This window comes from Lissotriton vulgaris, chromosome 3_2, assembly GCF_964263255.1.
Source record: "Lissotriton vulgaris chromosome 3_2, aLisVul1.2, whole genome shotgun sequence".
Taxonomy (NCBI): Eukaryota; Metazoa; Chordata; class Amphibia; order Caudata; family Salamandridae; genus Lissotriton; species Lissotriton vulgaris.
Window position 1 is genome coordinate 176,045,992 of NC_141690.1, and position 24,106 is coordinate 176,070,097.

The 24,106-nt window shown below is 46.7% G+C and overlaps 1 long non-coding RNA gene across 1 annotated transcript in view; it reads right to left on the reverse strand.

Moving 5' to 3' along the window:
• Nucleotides 1-3,946: 3,946 nt before the first annotated feature.
• The window catches only part of LOC147725477 (uncharacterized), a 112,790-nt gene continuing 92,630 nt past the window's right edge, over nucleotides 3,947-24,106 (reverse strand). The window contains exon 4 of the long non-coding RNA XR_015309780.1: nucleotides 3,947-4,354. This is a non-coding gene — a long non-coding RNA (uncharacterized LOC147725477). The remainder of the gene's footprint in view (nucleotides 4,355-24,106) is intronic.

Genomic DNA, 24,106 nt, shown 5'->3' on the forward strand with positions numbered 1-24,106 from the left:
ATTAAGTGATGCCAAAACTCACGGATCGCCACTTCGATCTTCAGGAATTTCCTAGATCGGGGGTAGTCTGAAAAAGAAATAATAGCAAACCACATGTATACACATTTTAACTATTTTTTGTGGTCGTGTCTTCCCAATTTGTGACTTTATGAACAACATAGTGTGTTCTCTTGTGAAATTATTAAATGAACAAACAACACCTGATATCCATTTGTTAGCAGGCGTCCTTCCACAACCACAACATGCTTTTAAGTGTGGGAAGGAAACCATAAATCAACTGTCATGCATACAGAAGACACCATGAAAACTATTGACGTCCTGTGCATTTGCCCTCATCTCGAGGGTAGAGAGAAATTCGAGTTACGAATTGGGAAGACACGACCACAAAAATTAGTGAAAATGTGTATACATGTGGTATGCTGTTATTTCTTTTTCAGACTACCCCCGATCTAGGAAATTCCTGAATATCGAAGTGGTGACCCATGAGTTTTGCCATCACTTAATACCATAGGTTAGGATACGCCTTAGCGTGCGTATACCACCATGGTCTCTCTTTAGTTGGTCCTGATGAAAGCTTTGCAGAAAGTGCATGTATAAGTAGAAACATGTTGACCATTTTCCACGTTCTTAATTTATAGGATCCTCCTGGCTACACTTATTAGCGAGTACCGATCCGTCACCAGTTTTTAATAGTAACCAAATCGCCTGGAATAAATTATTTTATAGGTAGTATTTGGCGACTTTTTAAATTCACACTAACCCCCCCACACACACACACAAACAACCAGCTCCGCTGCAGCTGCAGGAGTTGTAGCACACCTAGGGAAGCACTCGGCTTCCATGGTGGGGACCCCATGATGAAGCATGTCACCACCAGGTTGGTGAGTGAGGGTCCTTAACACAAACTTGTGTGTGTCCCTTCTATATTAGCTGTTTCAAGTAGCTACTCTTTCTTTGTTTTTTGTAGATTTAACTTGGGGGACTAAGAGTGCTAATTTCCCTCACTCTCTAGTTGTTTTGATCATTGCGGATGATATCCAAAGCGCACTAGACAATGGAGAAGCTTGCCTGCTTATAGTCCTTGACCTCTCTGCAGCGTTCGATACAGTCAACCATTCTTTCTTACTTAATTTGCTTAAAGCTCGCTTTGGACTTAATGGTTTTGTCCTCAACTGGTTCTCTTCGTTCCTCCAGCACAGAACACAATAAATAAAACTCAATACCTGACTCTCCAATCCTACCCCTATCTCCCTAGGTGCCCCCCATGGCTCCATCCTCTCCCCCTCTCTCTTCAGCCTCTTTATGGAACCCCTCACCCTCATTTTGAAACAAGCAGGAATTAACTACCAACTCTATGCTGATGACACCCAACTCTACTATAACATTAAATTCCATTCCGATGTACTTCATTTAAGCAATACCCTGATCAAAATCCAATTCTGGTTCCACTCCAACCACCTCAAACTGAACCCTAATAAAACTGAAATTATTATTTTCTCTCCTAAAAATAACCATCTCCCCATCCAAGGCTGGATCACCGACCTCAATGCCCTCAATTGTACGCTGACCTAGTCTGGCTCCGCAAAATCCCTTGGTTTCACTCTTGACAAAAATCTGGCTCTTAAAGATCACATTAAAAACTCGCCCAAAGGAGCACTCTTTAAGTTCCGACACTTTAAGAAAATCAAACCCTTCATTCCTCCAGGCGATTTCAAATTGATTGTCCAATCTCTAGTCCTTTCCAAACTGGATTATGGCAATGTTATCCACACCAGAACCCCTAAAGTTCACCTAGTCTCCCCTTTGAGCGGTGCTCAACTTGGCGGTCAGGCCCATCACTGACTGTAAACGTTTGAACCACATCACGCTGGCCCTTAAATCCCTAAATTGGCTACCCATCGAAGGCAAATGTTTTTACAAGCTTAACTGCATCACACGCAAAGTTCTTCACCAACAATCCCCGCTATACCTAGCCAACAAACTCAGTAAATCAGGCCTCTCCAGATTGACGAGAAGCACCAATGCTCTCCTCCTCGTCCCTCCGCTACTAAAAAAGAAAAACACCCAATCTTGGTCCTTCTCCGGAAATGCCCCGAACATCTGGAATGCCCTTCCGAGAGAGCTGCGCTGCAGCCCTTCCTACCTCAGCTTTAAAAAAAGACCTAAAACTTCACCTTCTCAATAAATTGCTTGTTTTGTTGATCCTGAATCAATTGATTTGCTTGATTGCTTCTTCTCATGTAAATTGCTTTTTGCCCCCTTTTTGAAATTAATTGTATATGTACCTGCTTGTTTTGTTTTTCACCCTGAATCAATTGTTTTTCCTGACTGCTCCTGCTCATGTAAAGCGCTCTGATACTTCCAGTTCTAGCCAGCACTATATAAAACCTTTAAAAAAAATAGTCATCGTACATCTCAAAGTCTTGTGAGAGTTGTGCGTGGATGAACCCCAAAGTAATCCGGGACAATAAAGTCAAACTCTACGTTGCCAAACAACAAAGGATGGCATATAAGTCCCCTTCCTGGTTGAAATTGAGGGTGAAGACCTGCTCCCACTCTGTAGGCTGTCTTGTGAGGACTGTACCCAGCTGAACACCCTGGCGATCTTGGGACCACAAAGCCACACTTTTCATGGCTGGACACCAAAGGAAGGCATGGAAGTCCCTCTCACAGTCGAAGTTGATGTTGCGAATGAACACCCCCGACTCGAGGCCGTTCATGCAACAATCTTTCTAACATTCAAACTCTTCAGGTAAGACAAAGTCCAAAAAAAATACACAAGAAAAGGAAGCAGGATTCTTCCCCATACCAAAGCTCTCTATCTGAGAAATTGCGGGGATGTTAGGGTGCCTATTGCTCTCGGTCTACAGCAGAGGGACTGATTCCCAAACGTATTCCGAAGCACCTCAAATTCCCGGATCCATCGATAACATCACAATAGATAAAGACTTTAAAAGAGACCATGTTGCAGATTTTTGACACCCTTCCACCTCCCTCTGGTACCCTTTGGGCCCAATGGATACAAGGATGTCTCGAGTTGAATTACTGTCAGCATGTTAGTCCTCAACACCATCTGTGCCTCTCTATCCCACTGCAGGGTGCTCCCTGTTTCTGGTGCCGACACCCACCCTGAATTTGAATCTGGCACCACAGTCCACGCCTGTTCATGCAATGTTGATGCTGGCCCGATGCCATCCGGAGGAAGAATAACCCACACAAATAGAGAGATAACGGTCTATTTGCCATACACCCTCCAACACAAAACCAAAGAGCCACATTAAAGTATGGCAAAGTACCTATTCCGGTATTCATCTCAGGATCACAGTCATTTCTAAGGGAAAACGAGATGCAAAAAAGATTTGGATGGAACGGCCTCACCCACTCTTTGTGTCATGTTTCATCATTGACCACACAAAAGGTGATGGGAGGATGCTTGCAATAAGTCTAAATACTGCCAATGGCTCAGGGTAGCACTCCAACCCATCGTTCTTTTACTCACCATGCCACCTCCGTTTGGACCCAGCCATATACAAATCAGTCTTGACTCTGATCCTCATGGACACAATTCAGCCTGAACTGCCAAAGCAGGAACTAAATGATTTATGAAAATAAGCTTCACAATAACCAAGACAATCTAAGTAATGTGGTGTATGTGCTTTCCACGAACTGGCCTCAAAAGCTCAATGGATTCCTCCTCCATAGCCAGGTAATCACTAGGTGTTGCTAGAATTACCCAGGCTTGAAGAAATATTCTGTGTGCTTGTGTGTCCTAAGAAGCTAGCATGAGCTAGAAATATCGCTGAAGTAACTCATGTCTTGTGCATGTTTTCCATGGTTGACCTTGCTTGGCAGTATTCTGGCAATGATGCCACTGAGCTTTCATGAGAAAGTATTACTAATGCATAATGTCACAATTTACCATGGAAATCAAGCAAGTACTAGATGATTTAAAAAAATACTTTTTTTATCAAATTGTTACAAATATGAGGCTGGTATTTTCTGAAATGCTACAGCAAATTGGCCCTTGGTAGAGAGGTAATTTGGCAGCAACGTGGTCCCAGTACTCACTGGACTTCAGTTGTGAATTACTTTTATAGCAAGGACTTTCAGCAGTCATGTCCTCAATAAAAATGTCTTCTGGAACTGGCAAAAAAACGCAGGCATTTGGACCCCATTTTTGGAATTTTGCTGATCCCCGCCACTTGCTTCGGAAAATCTTTTGTCCATCACTGTCGCTTATGCAGAGAGGATCTATATCTGCTGCTGTCTGTTCATTCTCATGCAGACTGATGATCTTCAGAGTCTCAGTTTTAATTCTGCTTTTTTCCAGAGCTGGTTTCTTTCGGGGGAGGGCCTATCAAATGCAAACAAAAATGAATGGTGAGCTCTACGGAGACCTGAAAACCTTCACACTACTGTGGTAGACATGAGAAAATACTTAGGTGCCACTAAAAGGTGAACATGAAATACTAGGAGAGACAACTGCCTACAACTCATACAGAACACAGGTAAAATTCTCCTGGGCAGTGAAACAAGATTGGCTTTCAGAGATGGGTAGACCAATAGACCCTCAGCCGATCGACAGGGCTGGACAGGCCTTTTGTTCCACTGGGCATTTCCTAGAGCCCTTGAAGACCGGGTTTGAAAGCCCAGTGCCACTGGTGCCTCTGTTACTCTCCACAGCTCCCTGAGTCTACTTGCACAGGGAGGGTCCAAGAGAGGGAGAGGAAGAGGGGGAGCGAGGGAGAAGGTTAGAGAAAGTGATAAGAAAGGAGAAGAGAGAGGGAGTAGAGAAGGAGAGGGAGAGAATGGATGGATGGAACAAAAGAGAGAGATTAAAAGAGAAGACAAAGGGAGCAGGGATGCTTAGTAGATTTGTGCCAGGGATGCATTTGGTTCCACCTCCGGACAAGACATACATTTGTCCCCCTCCTCACCCAGATGGGCTGGTACACTTGAAGGCCATTATTATGGTCTGACTTGACAGTGCAGCTGTCCCCAGTTAATTATGTGAGCAACACTAGAGAGGGGCTGTGTCTATGCCCCCATGTTGGGAGCAAGAAGAACATGTTTTGATCGGGCAGAAGTTGTGTGCTTCCACAAAAAAAAACGCTAGCCCTACACACAGCTGTGACCATTTTGTTTATTTCCTCTGCTGCCTGAGCTTGAACTTTCAGGAGCACACACATAATATCGTAAAACTATTACAATATCTCACTCACAGTGTGACTGAGTGATAGTGCAAGACCTAATGAAGCCCTGAGTTGTCAGTCATATTATACGTGTGACATCATGGAGCGCGGTAAATGCGTGCCGCAGGGCCTGCCTCTGATTTGTGAGTAGCATGTGGGCGACTGCAATGGAGCGGAGCTGCAGACAAAATGGTCAGAGAAACTAAAGGTAGGGCAAGAAGATTAAAAAACAATCAATTACACAATGGGTTGGTCAAGGGCAGGGTGGGAGGGAGTGGGAGTCGGTGAGTGCTGACAGAGCTTGAAGACCACAATAATTATAAAAACAGAACCACGCACTATGCGCGAAAGACTTAATTGTCCGATAAAATAAATCCTACAAGAAACAACGAGAGAGTTATCAAGCCTAAATATATTTGCATTTCTTTTTAATTCAACAACACGTACAAAAGCAGGTGCTATCATTTGAAGAGATGTAATAAAGCTCTTATTTTATTAGAAAAAAAGGAGTGACTATTTGTCGCAGAAATGGAATCTGTTCAAACATATAAGAATGGTTGCTTTTAGGTGGATATTTTTGCATGAGATGGGAACCAGGAAAAGGGAGGAGAAAGGAAAGACGGAGCACGAATGACAGAGAAGGAGGAGAGAGGATACACAGGTTAGTAAACCAAGGGAGAGAATAAGGTGCACACTGAAAATATGATGAGGCAGGAGGAAGGCGCGGGAAGGATGAAGACAGAAGAAATAACGAGAAGAAAAGAAAAGTGTGGTTGTAAGAAGGGGACACAGAAGAGAAGCTGTGCGGTGCGGAAGAATACATACAGATGACTGGCTAGATAAGTAAGGTGAGGGATTGGGGAAAAAGAGGAGAATAGAATAAAGGACGAGTGGGAAAGAGGTTTGTGGAAAAAAAAGCAGTATATATTGAAAAAAGTGTTGTAAAATGCACCAGTTTCTTAATTTTGGTTTCACAAATGTATTGGGGAAGACTCTCTAATCCCCTTCTCAGCGCAAATTGGAGGCTGGCCTGCTCCATCGAGCCTTAAAGGAGCCCTGAGGGAGCAGCACCCCTACCAGTGATCTGGCATTTTCTGCAAAGGAGAAATGGTGTTACCGAGCATTGTTCCAAACACTGTTGTCTTTTTAGCCAATAAAAGTCTAAAATTGCATACTAAAATGAATGAGGTGGCCCATGTTTTTATGTCTTGTGGAAGGGGTGTTGGAGTGGATACAGTGGCATAAAGGATTGCTGGACAGGGTTTGCTCTCAGCTTCCGTTTCTGTCTTATGAAAGTCTTTTTTTACTGAGTGGCAAAATCATTACTTTGTTTTTACTGTTGAGTCATCAGATAGTTATCTCCTAAATGTTAACAACAAATGTTTAAAGACCAAACTACTTAATTATGTTTTTTTTAAATTAATGGATCATTTACTGTTGGACCTGGCCCTTTTTGCAGGTTTATCCCCAAACTTTTTACCTTCTATTTTTCTGACCATCTTTTTGTTGGCTTTAGGACGTTGGGGCGCTTTACACTGCTAATCAGTGCTAAGGTGCATGTGCTGTCTGTGTAAATTGTGATTATGATTGGTTATCCATGACTGACAGACTGACATATTTGATTAACTGGTAAGTCTCTAGTAATGTGCACTGTACGTACATAGGGCCTGTAAATCAAATGTTACTAGTGGGGGGTGCAGCACTAGCTGTGTCACCCACATGAGTAGCACTGACTTGTCTCAGGTCTGCCATTACAGTGTCTGTAAGCGCAATTTTAAATGGCCATGTTGAACTGGCATAGGTTATCACTGGAGCAGCCTTGTAACATCCTACAAGTGTAGCTTTCAATTGGGAAGAGATAGATATTCGGAGGTTGGGCTCCCTTAGTTCAAAATGTAAAAATACATCCAAGGGACTTCAGTGCTTGATAGATGGGTTTGTCAGTTTTATGGACACCTTAGACTTGTCTGCAAACCTAACCAAGTCCTCTGTTATGCTGGCTGGAACCAAACCCTGCAAGAAGTTCTCTTACAAAATAGGCACACATAATCAGGGCAGGTACAAATCTTCCCTTTCCTTGGCTTGTTATTTGATGGGCTTTTAAAATTTACATTTTTAATCGAATGTGTTTCAAATTAGTGGCCTCGACTGGGGCGATAATTAACTATGGACGCAGGCTGGGTCGGTGGTCGCCAGAACAAGTTATGAACTTGTCTAGCTCAATTTGTTGCTCAAAAGTGGTATATGGGTCTGAAGTCTGGGGTTTTGTAAGCACCCAGCAATTACAGACAGAGGAGAACAAAATATTTGAGAAAGGTGCTCAAAACCCCACAAAGTACTTCCGCTTATATCATCCACGAAGAACTAGGAAGGGTATACATTGAGGACCTGAAAAAGGTCAGACCTTTTATGGCCTGGCTAAAGATTTGGTCTAACACTGAGGCTGACCTGAGCAGACAAATTATTAGAGACTGCACAGAAAGGGACAAAGGAATGACTATTCCCTGGTTAAAATACGTGAAGTCCACACTTGAGGGAATTGGTTGAAAGGATATTTTTACCAATCCAACGGAAATTATCCCCCAAGACAAATTGAGAGTCAAAAGATTTTTCCTGGATCTGGTAGACTCACGCAGAGCGGCTGCGGAAGGAAGTAAAACCTCAGTCGGTGCTTATAGAATGGTGAAAACAGAGGAGGGAATGGAACCTTATCTCGCTCTTATGTTTAATGCACAGGATAGATTTTTAATTACTCGTTTTAGGCTCAACCTTTTACACCACTTACTGGCTGATCCACCAGGTTTTTCTTTAACTGTTGAGCAGAAGGGTTCCTGCGGCTGCGACAGTAGGTCTCCGCAGGATACCCTTCATTTTGTACTATTATGCCCATTTTACATTTTACCTAGGCGTAGTATTCTAGTAGGAATTTTAAAACAGGCAAAGTTTAAACATGCCAAGGTTGCCTTATTATTCTTGCAAAGGGTCAATGATCCTCATACACTGTTCTGCATTGTGAATTTCATTACGGTTGCTTTAAGGCTAAGGAACTCAAGAGGGGGGTGTTGAATGAATTCTCGGTTAATTGTCTCCAACCATTGTGTTATGAACTGTATTTTTATCGATTTTAACTGTATAATATGTACTTTTATGGTATTTCTTAAGTACCGAATAAAGAACTATTGATTGATTGATTGATTGATTGATTGATTGATTGATTAGCACTGTAACCTTGTCTCAGGCCTGCCATTACAGTGTCTGTAAGCGCAATTTTAAATGGCCATGTCGAACTGGCAAGTGCACCCACTTGCCAGGCCCCAATCCTCCCTTTTCCTACATGTTAGGCACCCCTAAGGTAGGCTCAAGGTAGCCCAATGGGCAGGGTGCAGTGTATGTGAAAGATAGGACATGTGCTGGGCTGTTTTACATGTCCTGATACTGAAATAATGACAATTTCATTTTTCACTATTGCAAAGGCTGTTTCTCCCATAGGTTATCACTGGAGGAGCCTTGTAACATCCTACAAGTGTAGCTTTCAATTGGGAAGAGATAGATATTTGGAGGTTGGGCTCCCTTAGTTCAAAATTTAAAAATACATCTTTTAGTGAAGTTGGTTTTTAAATTGTGTGTTTGAAAGTGGGAATTTTCTTGTTTAACCATCTTGTGCCTCTGCCTGCCTGATAAATCAACGTCTGGTTTAGACTGACAGGGGCTGTTTGTGCATTCCCTAAAGACAGTCACACAAAGGGAGCTGAGGTGTGTCTTGTCTATCCTGATAGCCCATCACCAGACTGATGGGTCTTCCTGAGCTAGAGTGGTGGGAGGAGTTGTCACGGACACCTGAGTAGGGATGCGCCTGTCCTTTCACAATTCTGTCTCCGACCCCCTGGAGTGTGTCTGGAGCCAAGGCTGGGTAAGGCAGGTACTTGTAAAGAACAAAAACTTTTTTTGAAGTATGCCAACTTCAAAGGCTAAAAGGGGTAAAAGTTATGGACCTACAACCTCAGACTTTTAGAAATCTTCTGGATCAAGATGAACCTCTGCTAAGGAGAAGAGTTTAAGAGCTGTGAGGCGGAGTACTGCCCCTTTGCTGTCAGTTGCTTTGCTGGGTTGGCCTGCAGTTGCTGCTTCTGCTTTGCAGAGGACAAAGGACTGGACTTTGCTGTGTATCCTGTTAGTGAGGTTTTTCCAAGGGCTTGATGTAGAGCTTGCCTCCTGTTAAGAATTCTCAGGGACACAAATAATTCACCTGCAGCATCTTTTAACTCCACTGCTTGGAGTTCTATCTTGCCTTTTGGTGCCAATTCCAGTTCTGGGCCCTTGGAGGTTGTTCCTGCTGCAAAAAGCATTAAGAAACCATAACAATCAATCCATCGCCCTTCCAGCACCAGTTTTTCCGACACAGCAGTGGAGAGCGGGATAATTTCCTGCAAACCGCTCTGTACAGCTGAAGAAATCGACGCAGCGCCTGTAAACAGCTGAGGAAACCACTGCAGCGGCCGAGTTCACCGCACCAGTCTCCGAAGTCCAAGACCACAACGATGACTCCGACGCAGGCCCTCCTGTTAGGCTGAAAGAATTGGCACATCGTTGGACTGCAGCTGAAGAAATGGAGGCAGCGCCTGTTTGCCACCGTTGCATCAACGTCCATCGCATCTGTATTTCAACGCATCGCACCTGTGCGGTAAGTTTTTTGAACGCATCACCTGCAGACTAGAACAGTCTTGGAATCAACACCTGGCTTCCCCCTACAGTCCAGATTTGACGCAACACTTCTCCTGTGTGCAGCAGAACTGATGCATCGCCTCCCCGAGGACTCAGGAACTGAAACATCGCCGTGTTTTTCGAGGCTTCCCTCCTCTGCAGCTGCTTAACCTTGCAAATTTTGATGCAACTGAAGGTACTTTGTGTAAAATGACTGCATTCATAGTTTTCTTTGGACAGAATTCTTAAAATCTTTTAAAAGTCATATTTTAAGTTGTGTATGACGGATTTTTGGCGTTTTAGTCTTGTTTGGTTTAGATAAAGATACTTTATTTTTCGAAACTGGTGTGGTGTCCATTTGTAGTGTTTTCACTGTGTTACTGTGTGTGTTATGTACAAATGCTTTACACTTTGTCTCTGATATAGGCCTGACTACTTGGGGCAAGTTACCCAGGGGGTGAGCAGGGGTTATCTTGGGTGTGTAATTCCCTTACCCTGATAGAAGGAAGGGTCTCCACTTGGACAGGGTGTATACCACTGCCAACAAGAGACCACCATTTCTAACATTTGCATTTTCTGTAACTTTAAATACTGTATTATACTAATGTGGATATTTATTGTTGTTGCTTGAATAGGCGTGTGCATTGATTGCTGACTATTTTCGTTTTGTAAGCATTTTGTTTACATATAAAACTCTGAATAAATATTATATAAGATACCCAGTGGCATTCAAACATCCGAGCAAATGTTCTATTTACTTTACAGCCCTGTTACTAAATCCCTTGACTTCGTATGTGCACTTTAGTTTGCTCCAAAAAGACCTGGCACTGAAAAACGGCTTCACACAGCAATCTCTATGCACAGCCTAAGCAAAAAATGCAATTCCAAATCTTGCTTGAAAGAGTTAGGTTTCAGAATTTTCCGGCCTCAAAATCAGTGTATGTCTTGGAACATACACAAGTCAGTAGGAGTTCAAGAGCGGTAGGTATAGAACTAAGTAGGAAAATATATGAGAAAGAATTTCCTCGTCTAGAAATTAATTTTCAGAGTAAAGGAAGAAAACATTTCATTCACGTCCACTACGCTCACTCTTGTGGATTAGGAGACATTTATTCTCCTTCCCGTATTCAAGCCCATTGGCCACTCTGCAGGAGAACATAAAGGGCAGGATGGGGGTCGATGCACAGAACTAACTTAAGACAAAATCCTTACTACTTTTGGTATTCACAGAAGTTAGGATTTTGTCTTAAGTTTGTCTTAAGACAAACTTAACACAGTCTTAAGACAGACTTAAGACAGACTTAAGACAGACTTAAGACAAACTTAAGACAGACTTAAGACAGACTTAAGACAAACTTAAGACAAAATCCTAACTTAAGTCTGTCTTAGGTTTGTCTTAAGTCTGTCTTAAATCTGTCTTAAGTCTGTCTTAAGTTTGTCTAAAGACAAACTTAAGACAAAATCCAAACTTCTGTGAATACCAAAAGTAGTACGTTTAGGATTTTGTCTTAAGTTAGTTCTGCGAATCGGGTCCGATATGTGCAAACCTCCCATTTACAAAGATTTCCATTGGTGACCCTGGGGATTTTTGTGAATAGTTTAAAAAGTTAGGAAAAATGAAAATCTTAGGTGAAAGATTATAGTGAAAGGATTTCTGACTTTGAGGTTTGTTCCCTGAGTCATTAAAAGAGTAGCCAAATGGTAGGAAAGATTTTGAAAAGCTGGATCTCTCCGTGTCATATGTTTACTTCAATGATACCCAGAGGTTACCATGGGACCAACCTGAGTCATAGAAAAATAATAGTTTCGTTTCTTTGTCTATATTTACGTAGAACGTCTGCAGGCTGGGCATTTCACTGCAGTATGTTGGAGTATTTCTTTTTTTTTTCTTTGCAGAAAATATATATTTACACTCCCTATAAATACATCTTTACACTCCCTGTTGAAAAATGAGGCTGTTCCTATTTATTTTCCACCCTGGCCAAAAATGCACTACCTTCTTCTTTGGTAGAATAGTCTCACATGCATCTCAGGTTAATAAAGATCCTGCAAAATATTTGTGAATACCTAAAAAGTAATGATTTTGTGGGTGTTCATTGCATTATGATTGGTCAGCTCCTGGCTCTTCCTGCTATTCTGCCCGTCCTGCCCCAAAGTCTATAAATGGTCATTAAAAATATTTTGTAGGGCCATTCTAATGTAGAGCCTTTGCTTAGTAAAAGATTTTACTTTTATGTATTTTTTTTTAATGTTATTGATTTTCAAAGAGAAAACATAAAAACACACAGTAAACAGTTGCGAATGTCTAGGAAGTAAGCACAAAATCAAATGACAGACACCCGCATCATATATCCAGCCAGTTCGTTTTTTAATGTAATTGAGTTTTTTGCTTGCAAATCTTGAACTTACTCTTATATTTTGCCAAAGTTGCGCTACTTGAAAAATGTGTTGTGTTAAACATTAGAGTGATTCACAAAAACACTGATGGAAGTGGTTTCCTTACAGTTATAGAAAATTCAAGGTGATTAGAATATGTATAAACTAATTGCAAAATATGTGTGGTATTACTACATGAAAAAGATAGACTATATAAGCTGAAATCATCTGTCTCTTTAATATGCTATCTCTTTCCAAAAGTTCTTAGATTCATGTCTATCCACATTGGGGTTTGGTAATAATATCTATATCTTACTACAGCTGGCAGGGACATTTACATAATTTCTCTTTATTACACTGACTACCTGTTGTGTTAGATGTTATGCCATCATGTCAGTATACACCAGGACGTTCCTGCATGCATTTTATATATTTGAGCACATGCATGACTATATGAAGCTGCTGAGGGTTTGGGCTTGCATATTTAGTATCATAGGAAACGGCCATCTCCCCACAAATGTGCCCTATCTGTGAGAAGTCGGCCAGGCATATGCTGTCCACTATTCTAGTGGGCACCTTGCAGCATATGCTGTCCACTATTCTAGTGGGTCCAAACAACCCTTATTGATGGTAGGTTTAAGACAACCTTTATAGAAAGATATCCTAGTGGTAGCTGTGGAGAGCAGCCTTCAGGCTAAGTCTTGAAGGAATGTAAAGCAGCTTGTTTTACCAGTCTATAATCTCATGAATGATCAAATAAAATGAGAGCCGCGCCAGGTTTATATATATTTATATAAAATATATGTATTTATTCTAAACACACCCCTCTAGTCTCTTAATGAGACTAGAGGCAAAGTACAATACAATGACTTAAATATCACACAGTAAATTAGCACAGTATACGTTTTGCCCTAGGGGCCTCACAAACCATATACTAAGAAAGTGGTATAAGAACCACGAGAGAGATAGAAGCAAGGCCTAGGGCCTGTAGAACCGCTGGGGCAACCAGGAACCACCCAAGGTAGGGACGCAGGAGACCCACGGGGGACGCGTGCAGTGTCTAAACACAGCCGCAAATCACCATTAACTTCTATGTAGGAAGTCGCGATTAGATTTTTAAAGAATAAGGACACTTAGGAGTAGACTAGGAACAAACCCCTTCAGTACTGGACACTTCGAGAGTCAAGACCCACAGGAGCACCGAAGTACTTGTGTTACCTCACCCAGGGAAACCGGGTGCATAGGTGTCTTTTCGTGTCGGGTTTCATCGTTGTTTCCTATGGAGAGCTGCAAAGAAGTGCTGCAGGCGACCAGAGGACGAGTGTACGGATGGATACAAGGGTGGATCTGAGATATGAAGAACCTGAAAGCAGAGGGGACAGAGTCTAGGTCACTAGCCAGTGACCAGGAAGGCGACAAGAAGATGCTAGCCGATGTTGGGTGATTTCAGGTGATGTAGGTGAAGCTTGACTCTTCAGCAACGAGGTCCAGGAGGCGTCGACGACAACCAGGAGCTGGATTCGAGCTGTCCCACATTGGATGTTGAGTGCTGCAGCGTCAGTATCAGGATTGGACCCACAAACCTTGGCAAGAGCAACCCACGCAGAGTGGAAAGATTGGCTTCGGTGCAGACCAGCAAGGTCTGAGGGACTCACCCTTTGGAGAGGAGTCAGGGTACGTCTGGAGCAAACAGGAAAGCCCAAGAAGCAAAGGATTTACCTTTGTGGGGACCCACCAGTCAACGGACCAGGGATCGCGAAGGAGCCTCGAGCAGAAATGCCAAAAACGGGCCCACGGAACACACTTGGAGTGTAGCCCATAATCTTTGATGCAAAAGGTGCTCAGGGCTTGGACTACAAGTAGCCCAATGCACAACTTCGGGAAAGCTCAGGAAGTCGATGCACTAGCAAATGTGCTGGATGTCCAGGAGTTCCAGTCCCACGTCTCTCATGATGGTTAGAGGTCTCAGCTTTGCTGGGGACTCGTGTCGGCCTCGGAGATGTCTGTAAGTCCATATCCTATGTCGTAGATTCTTCGGGATCTGGAGGGAGCCTTGAAAATGCAGACTGGCAAGATGCTTCTTTGGGGCCTGTTTGAACAGGGGAGTCACTCCTTGACCCCAAGGGAGATTTCTTCCGCCTTGATATGTTTCAGAGTTTTTTCCAGAGTAATCTAAAGTCCTAGGGACTTGGTTCCTATACTTATACTAAGTTTAGGGGATGGACTAACACTAAGGTCCCACCTATGGGAGGACCTGGGGAGGGGGTGGTTACACCCCTTCCCCTTTGTCCAGTTTCGTGCCATAGCTGGGGCTGAGTGCCCCAGCAACCGGTTTGAACTGGGAAATGCACGGGGACATCTTGTTTGCCCCAAGCACTGTCTGAAAATCATTCAGTGAATGCACCCACCCTGCCCCAATACACTAAAGCCTGTCTGGGGCGGAGGTTACACTTCCCTGGACAGGAAACCTATTGTCCAAGCCTCCCCTGCCGGAGTTTCGTCCAGCAGCAGGAGGTCCGACTCGTGTCTGTGGCAGCATTCCAAAGTTGGCATTAACCGCAAGGTTATAATGCACTTAAGAGTATATGGTATGGCTGTATGACAGAAGAGCTATAAGGAAGGGATTCCAAAAGCTGCAGAGGGGCTCAGCTCATGCTAGGGCACCCTCTCACACAAAACCAAGCACTCTGCCTTCAGGATTGTCAAGGTCTGTCATAGGAGTGACTTATAGGTTTATAGGTGTCTGTTTTAAAAGGTAGATATAGGTATACTATATTTAAGTAAGGGGTGCAAGCACCAACTTACCCAGGCTGCAGTAGTAGACCTGTGGTGTCATTTTGGAAGGCTTCCCAGGGGTGGCACAATACATGCTTCAGCCCATGGTAGGCCTATGGGGCCTACTATGCCCTTGGTACCTAAGGTACCATATACTAGGGACTCACAAGGGTAACCCATTAACCAATTTAGAGTGTACCTAATGTACATGCAATCAGTTTAGAGAGGGAAACAGGTAGGCTGGGACCCTGCATAGCAGGATCCCAGCCGAACTAAGTCAAAAACCATCAAAAAACCAGGCAAAAAGTGGGGGTAACCAAGCAGTCAGATTCCACCTTCCTACACTATCTGTTTGCTGCTTTGCTGGACTTGGAACTCTGTGTAATTTACCCCTGCTAAATAGGAGGTAAACAGATCTAGTATGTAACAGGAGTTGAGCTTGGGTTCATTTAGTAACTTTTGGGGGTCAATATGACAAGTTAGTTTTATTATTCCTTGAGGTATGAGACCACCCACCCCAAATAAAAGTCACCTTTCCTAAAAGTACCATGTCATCACCCTCCCACTTATTTTGATTCTTTATCATAGCACATGACTTTAGGATCTCAAAACAACAACACAAAGCTAATCCTCTCCATAATATTGTTGTCACTCACTAACATCTAAGGTTATATAGAACTACTTCATACAAATAAAAGACAATGTAGGAAAGTAGGATCTGCTTCTTATGATTACCCCCACTTTTTGCTTGATGCTGCGCTGTTTTGACCAGTCTGTCTAGGATCCTGCTAATCAGGACCCCAGTCTATCTGCTTTCACCTTCAAACTGACATTCAAGTACTTTGTCACACTCCAGATTGGATACTGGGGTACCCTTATGATATCCCTAGTATATGGTACCCATGTACCCAGGGCATAGGTACCCCAGAGGCCTCCCATCGGCTGAAGCATGTATTATGACACCCATGAGAGGCCATGCAAAATGGAACTACAGGTATGCTACTGTAACCTGTGTAAGCTGGTGCTTGCACCACTTACTTTAGATAAAGGTTAAGTCATTACACTTAAAACGTATAAATCACCCCTATAGCAGGCCTTATCAATCCTGAAGGCAGGGTGCTGGGTTTTAGGTGAGAGGTGCCCCTGCATGAGCAGAGCCTCTCTGCAGCCTTAGGAACCATTCTCCCGGGTTGTCTGTGACTCAGCCGGACATATAGGTGAAGGTGCATTATAACCTTGCGGTAAATGCTATCTCAAAAACGGCTGCATATAAACATATCATGTTTAGTATCAAACACCTTGGAATCATACCTGAACACTGGTAACCGGTGTGGGAGGTATGATTCCACCCTTCTGAAGCAAGCTTTGTTGGATCACTGGTCTATCCGGTGCCAGATTTCTCGACCCGGACAGCATAAAATGGATGCTGCCGACCAGAGACACATTTCTGCCCTCCGGCTGCTGAGCTAAACTCGAGCAGAGGAAGACACCACAATAGCCATCATGTCACAGGGAGGTGTAACCACCTCCCAGACAGGATTTAGTGTATTGGGCTGGGTGTGTGCTCTCTGAGAGTGCCTGAAAGTCTGCACCTGGGGTACATTTGGTGTCCCTGTGCATAGTCCAGTTCAAACCAGTTCTGGGAGCCATTGGCTCCTGCTCTGGCACGAAACTGGACAAAAGACATGGGAGTAACATCCCCTTTGTCCTACCCCTCCCCTAGGAGGGTCCCCTCAATCTTTCCAACCCTCTGTAGTGGGTACAAAAGAGCTAACCTGGCTGTAAGACTTCAGATTTTATGTGGACAAGATTCTACAAGAGGAAACTACTGACCTTCGACTGTCTGGACACAGTGGACTTTGCTGGACCTCGATTGGGCTTGACTTTGTTCCCCTTTCCGTCCGAAGCTTTGTCTGTGGTCTTGCTCCATACAGGCTCTGTGCAGGACCTGTGGTACACAAAGGACAACTGAAGAATCTCCCTTGGTGTGAAGGAGTCACTCCCCCGCATTTGCAGGCACCTCAACGTCACTGACCGGTTGGCTGCTCCTGAGCTCCTGCAGACTCCAAAGATTTCAGCAACACAGGAGGTGGGTTACGAAGGTCCCTGAGGTTGATATGCCGCCTCAGTAAGTTTGAGGCCAGTATCCCTAATGGGGACTGCATAACCCGAGCCCCTGTGCAACGCATCCATTTGCAGTTGCATATGCTTGTTGGCAATTCCCAAGCTTGTGCTTTAAACTCTGTGTAGTCCAGACCATGAGCGGTATTTGCACTAAAGAACTCTGGCCTCCTCGCACTGAGTGCTCCGTTGGCTGGTACTTTGCAATCTTGCTCGAGGTCCCATCGCGACTCCTATTCATTCGGCCTGTGGGTCCTCCTGAGGGTCATATTGATTTCTGTTAGACTTTCCTGGTTTTTCCAGATGTGCCATGGCTCCCCAGAGTCCCCTGGACCTTGCGGGACCACACCGTAACCTGCTTGACCTTCCAGCATGGTTTGCTTTTGCCAAGGCTTGTTGGTGCTCCAGCCGGACACCGACCCGACCCCTCAGCACTCAACATTCTTTGTGGGACAGCTCGCATATGGCTCCTGTTCATCGTCGACGTCTCCTTGTCCTCGTGGCTGCAGAGTCAAGCATCCTTTCTTCACACCTGAAGCACCCGACATCGGTGGGCATTCATCTACCGAGCCCCTGACCCAGACTCTGTCTCCTCTGCTTTCAAGTTCCTTCCTTCCAGAATCCAGGCTTGGATTCCACCAGACCCTTTTCACCTTCACGGCAGCAGTACTTCTTCACAGCCCTCCATTGAGAATGACGGCGGTTTCCGACACCATTCAGACCTATGCAACAGGCTCCTCTGGGATAGGTAGCTCGGGTATTACGGTATCCACGGGTGGGTAGCTCTCCAACCTCTTAAGTTCCAATGGGTTTGCTCGAAGTCCTCCCAGAAGGGTCCATGAACTTAAAAATTGCAACTGCGCCTTCCCCATAGAATTGTACAGAGCCCGCGGTCGTGTTAGCACACTGCACACGTCCTCCGTGGGGACCCTAGCTACTCACCTTGGGTGGTTCATTGGGGTCCCAGCGATTCTACGTGTTCCAGACCTTGTCTTGATCCCAGTCGTGATTGTTGTGAGAAGTTGGCCTGATATATGATGTTCACTAGTTCTAGTGATCACCTTGTATCAGTCCAAACAACCCTTATGGTGATTGGTTGTAAGTCAACCTTATAGACCAGCTATCCTAACGGTAGCATGGACAAAGCAGTCTTAGGCTAAACTCTATTGGCATGTGAAGCCAGCTGTTTTACCACATATAACCCCTTGAATACCAAGTGAAAGGACACCACACAGGTTGTTATGAAAATAAACAAGTATTTATTAACTAACATACACCTCTGAACTCTTTATGAGGTCAGAGGGCTAAGCACATGACAAACTCTTACGTTTAAGTTGCACGATTTACAATGGTGCCCTAGGGGCACGACAAACCATATACTAAGTAAGTGGAATGTGAAAGTCAATCAAAGTTATGGAGCTGCCCAGAGGCTGTAGGATCGCTGGGACCACGCTAGACTAACTTGAGGTAAGTAATAGGAAGCCCACGGAACGCGTGTGCAGAGTGTGAACTCACACGCGAGATGAGTACAAACGTCTATGGACAGTACAGTTTTAAGAAAAGGTGAGTACGGACGTCCCTGACTAGATAGGACCAAAACGACTGTGGAACTGGACACTAGGAGAGTCAAGCTACCCTTGAGCACTGAAATGCTCGAGTTACCTCACCCACGGGCTGCGGGTGCATAGGTGCCAAGTCGTGTCGGGTTCCGGCGTTGAAGTCTATGGAGCCTGGAGGGCAAGATGCTGCAGGCGGTCAGGAGGAAGATGTCCGGTGTGATCCAAGGGTGGATCAGTGAAGAGAAGGACCTGAAAGCAGAGGGGACAATGTTCAAAGTCATTAGCCAGTGACTGGAGTGGAACCAGGAGTGGAACCAGATGTCATTGTTGCGATCAGGTGAAGGTGGACGCTTGTCTCTGCAGCCACGTGGACCAGGTGGTGTCTTTGATGACCAGGATGGAGGCACGAGCTGTCCCACGCAGGCTCTCGCTGTCGGCGGTGTCGTCTCCGGATTCGGGTTCAACAGGCCTTGGCAAAGGCAACCCACGCGGTGAGTGGAAACGGTGTCTGGAGTGGACCAGGAGGGTCCGGGGTGCTCCTCTTTTGGAAGGGAGCAAGGGCCAGTCTGGAGCAACGAAACCAGCAGCAAAGTTGTCAGAGTTCGTCGTCTAGGAGGTCACTAGCCAGCCGGCAAGTGACCAGACAACGCGTCGAGCAGCAACCAGGCAGAAGGGCCCCACGCAGATCTCGTGGATGCTGGAGGGCTGATCTTAGGTGCAGGAGCTGCTCGGGGTCGGGGCTTCTCAGTCCCCAAAGTACTTGGACGAGGATGCCTCTGAAGTCGTGCTGGAGCGAAGGGCTGCTTCTTTCAAGATGGCCGGTCCCACGTGTCTCGCCGCACCCACGGGTCTCAGCTCTGCTGCAGATGTGGGTTGAGGTCGGAGAGGTCTGGGAATCCGGGTCTCGTCGGACTCTGAAGTCTGGATCCTTGCAGGAAGACGACAAAGGGGAGCCACTGTACGCTGATGGTGCCTGCTTGTGCAGGGTGGACACTCCTTGCCCACAAGGGAGATTTCTTCCGTCTTCTGTGGAGCAGAACGTCGAAGTCCAGAGTTTCTTCTTGTGAAGTTGATCAGGATAATCTAATTTGGAATGGGACCAGCTCCTACCTTTATCCGGCTAAAGGGGGCTGCACTACGACTAGGTCCCTCCTCTGGGTGGGACCAGGAAGGGGGGTGGTTACACCCCCTTTCCTTTGTCCGGTCTTGCACCAGCTCTGGGGCTGGAGTGCCCCAGGAACTGGTTTGGACCGGTGTAAGCACAGGGACACCTTGTGTGCCCCAGGCATGTCTCATTCCTTTCAGCCCTGTGCTACCCAATACACAAAATCCTGTCTGGGGTGGTGCTAGCACCTCCCAAGGCAGGAAACCCTTTGTCCGAGCCTCCCTTGCTGGAAGGACTCCCAGCAGCAGGAGGTCAGACTTGTGTCTGTGGTGGCAGCATCCATTTTGTGATGCTGAGGCTCCAGTTAACTTTAACCGGGGTTCACAGTTACATACATGTTGTGTCCCTCTAGAAGGGTGGAATGCTACCCCCGTCACCAGAATTGGCATGGGGGTAGTATTTCAATTCGTATGACACCTTACTCGACATGTTTTGATAATGCTATACCAAAGTTAGCATTTGACCGCGAGGTTCATAATGCACTTAAGAGTATATGGTATAGCGTTATCATGGAACAGCTATTAGGACTTGGTTCCGCAAGCTGCAAACGGGCTCAGCTCATGCCAGGGCACCATCTCACATAATTCCAAGCACTCTGCCTTCAGGATTGATAAGGCCTGCCATAGGAGTGACTGATAGGAGGATATGTGTCCGTTTTAGGGTTAGATATAGGGATACTATATCTAAAGCAAAGGGTGATTACACCACCTTGCCCCAGCTGATTGCTCAGCCAGTTTATCAGATTTGGATGGCCAGCCAGGGGTGGCATAATACATGCTGCAGTCCCTGGTAGGCCCTGGGTGCACCTATGCCCTGGGTACCTAAGGTACACTGTACAGGGGCTGATAAGGTGACTCAGTATCCAATTAGATATGTACCTAGAGTACATGGAATCCATTTTACAGAGAGAGCAGTGGGCCTGGGGTCCTGAAGAGCAGGGCCCCAGGTCAACTAAGTCGAAAATCCAGCAAAACACCAGGCAAAAAGTTGGGGGCAACCATAGTCAGATATCCACCTTCCTACAATTGTTATACCACTATTTTAGTATATGGTTTGGTCTCCCCATGGAGCCGACAGTGTAGCATGCTACTTACAACAGTTCAATTGATCTCGTATTGTGTGCTCTGTGTTCTATCCTCGTGTAGAGGATAGTGGAGAGTGTTATATTAATATATACATATTTGTTTATAACTACTGTGTGGTTCTCCTTTCATTTGATTAATTCAGGAGGTGATATTCTGGTAAAACAAGCTGCTTTACATTCCTTCAAGATTAAGCCTGAAGGCTTCTCTCCACCGCTACCACTAGGATAGCTTTCTAAAGGTTATCTTTGACATTATACATCATAAGGGTCGTTTGGACGGCGTGGCTTGGATGCCGAGGAGGTAGGCAGCGTGAGCTCGGAGCTCCGTGCCCGATCCCGGAAAATATCCTGAAAATTTGATCGGACCCCGATGTAACCGATACCATCCGGTACTGGAAGGTGCTGCGGAGGGTCCGGGTCCCACGGAGGACGACACCGAGCCATCCCACAGCAATATTTCGACTCTGAAAGTTGCACCCAGGCGAGAAGTCGCGGACCCCAAAATGGCGGCGAGGGCATGAGATCGGACGTGACGGAGACATCTGCCCGGAGACCCACTGAGGACTGCTCCCTGACAAATCAGGGGTGTTGGCGGCCGCATCGCGCCTCTCCCCGGGTGCCGAGTGAACTTTGGGCGCACCCTCGGGCGGTGGCTGAGGACCGCTCCCTGGTAGGGGCGACGACAGTGCGGCAGTGACCCAGTGACGAGAACCCCGGGCCCCTGGCACGTCTGGCGCTGGCCGGGCTGCGATCGCTCAGTGTTTCCTGCTTCTTGGTGACAAATCTGGGCCCGGGAGCCCTGCCGGAGGACGGAACCCGACGGCACTCGGAGGGCGACCAGGAACTTACTCGGAGACCACTGCCCAACCCGGCCCAGATGGGGAAGCCGAAGGGGAAGGGAGATGGCGCGACCGATACTGAGGCTGCGGAGGGAGCGGAGCGAGACCAAGCGGCATTGCAGCGGATGCAGGATCGTATCCTGGAGGCCATCGCCACCACAAAGGACGCCCTGCAACAAGATATAGCTCAGGTGGCGACGGGCTTGGGCCTCCTGAAGGCTGACCACGACAAACTTAAGGGCAGGGTGAAATCCGTGGAGATCACGGTTAAGGAATTAGCCCCAGGCCAAGAAACGATGAAGGCCCAGATGGCAGACGTGATGGACCGCCTGAAGGTGCTGGAAAGGAGGGCCGAGGATGCCGAAAACAGAAACAGGCGCAACAACGTACGCCTAGTGGGCCTGCCGGAAAAAATTGAAGGCGACGACATGGTGGGCTACCTTGATAACTGGCTGCGAACAGAGGTGGCACCAGAAGGTCTGTCCCCCTTCTTCTCCCTGGAACGGGCACATAGAGTTCCAGCACGCCCGCCAGCCTTGGGCCTTCCTCCTCGCCCGGTGGTGTTCAAGTTGCTCCATTACCGGGACAGAGACTGGCTTTTACAGAGGGCGAGAGAGGCAGGGCCCTTTCAAGTGGATAACAACAGAGTCACCATGTTCCCGGACTACACATTTGAGACGCAGCGACTCCGGGCAAACTTCCTGTCCCTCAAGCGGGAGCTCCGCCAGGAAGGCATCAAGTACTCCCTGTTGTTCCCTGCCAAGCTAAGAGTGGTGGTGGATGAGAAATCATTATTCTTCACGAGCTCCGCGGACGCTTGGGACTGGTGGGACACTTATAAAGCGGGAACGGACGGTGCTAAGGCCAGGGAGGAGGAGGCTAAGGTGGCGAAGCCGATCAGGCAGTCCCAACGGATCAGGAGGAACCGCAAGAGAACCGGGAAACCTTCGGTATCGCAGACGGAGGCGGAGAGGCAGGCGGCGCTACAGGCGGTAGTGGACTTATCTAGGACCGCCAGGACTCAGTCCGGGAAGGGCACGGAATCGGAGGACCCGGGCACGGGCTCGGAGACAGGACAATCGGAATTTGGTGGAGCCCGGGGCCCTATTGTGACGCCGCAGACTTCGGGGGAGATGCTGGAGGCGTGTTGAGCTGAACTGGTGGAGTGGACTCGTTGGTTGGACACCGGGGCACTGGGCCCGCAGCAGTAGACCATTATTGATTGAGGTTTTGGGGAGCTGTAATGTGGGGATTGTGGGGTGTAGCGCGCGGGGCTGATTTGTTTTAAGGTCTTATCGCATTGAGCCGCGCCTTACTGGCCCCTAAGGTCATCGCAGTGGGGACTGCGACCATTACCACCTTTCCTTGAGGGGTGGTCGGGAGTGTTGGTTTGGATGGGGGTACTTCCAGTTGCGGGGGGGCCTGTCCTGGGGGGGTGGGAGTTGCGAGCAGTTGGGGTGGCTCGGGGGGTAGTTGTTGTTGGAGGGGTTCGGCTTCCTGTTTGGAGAGGGTGGGTGGGTGGGCCCGTGATCGCGGGACTTATGCGGACATTGTTCTTTGCTGTATGGTCCGGTTGTGTAGGGGGGGATGGCTAGTACTGGGGCGTTGAAATGTGTGACCTGGAATGTGCGGGGTATGCAGTCCATGACACGCAGACATAAAGTTCAGGCGTACCTCAAGCGTAGGGGGGTTCATATAGCGTTCCTGCAGGAGACACATCTAAATAAGCAAGAAGGGGCGGCTTTGCAAAGGCGCTGGAGGGGGCAGCTATTCTACACGACATTTTCGGCATTTGCAAGGGGGGCATTGATTTGGATACGGGCGGGGGTCCCCTTCCAGGTCTCGAAGTCGTCGGTGGACCCGGAGGGCAGATATGTGGCGGTGGAGGGGAGGCTGAGAGGCAGGGTGATATCTCTCTGTAATATGTATGCTCCTAATGTGGACCTGCCCGCCTTCTTGTCTACCATCTCGGGCAAATTGGCGGGTTATTTGGCAGGGCCGGTCCTCTTGGGGGGGGACTTCAACTCGGTTGAGGATGTGTTCCTAGATAGGTCCCATCCCCCGCTGCGCGCGTCCCCAGTACATAGGGTCGCTAAGCGTAGGTTGGAATGGCAAGAGAGCTGGGCCCTCACGGATGCATGGAGGGCGTTGCACCCCACCGCTAGGGACTATTCCTTTCACTCGCACCTGCATGACTTGCATGTGAGGCTGGATGCGTTTCTTTGTTCGGAGTGTGTGCTCCCCGCGGTGGGAGGGGCGGAATACTTGGCCAGGACGATATCGGACCACAACCC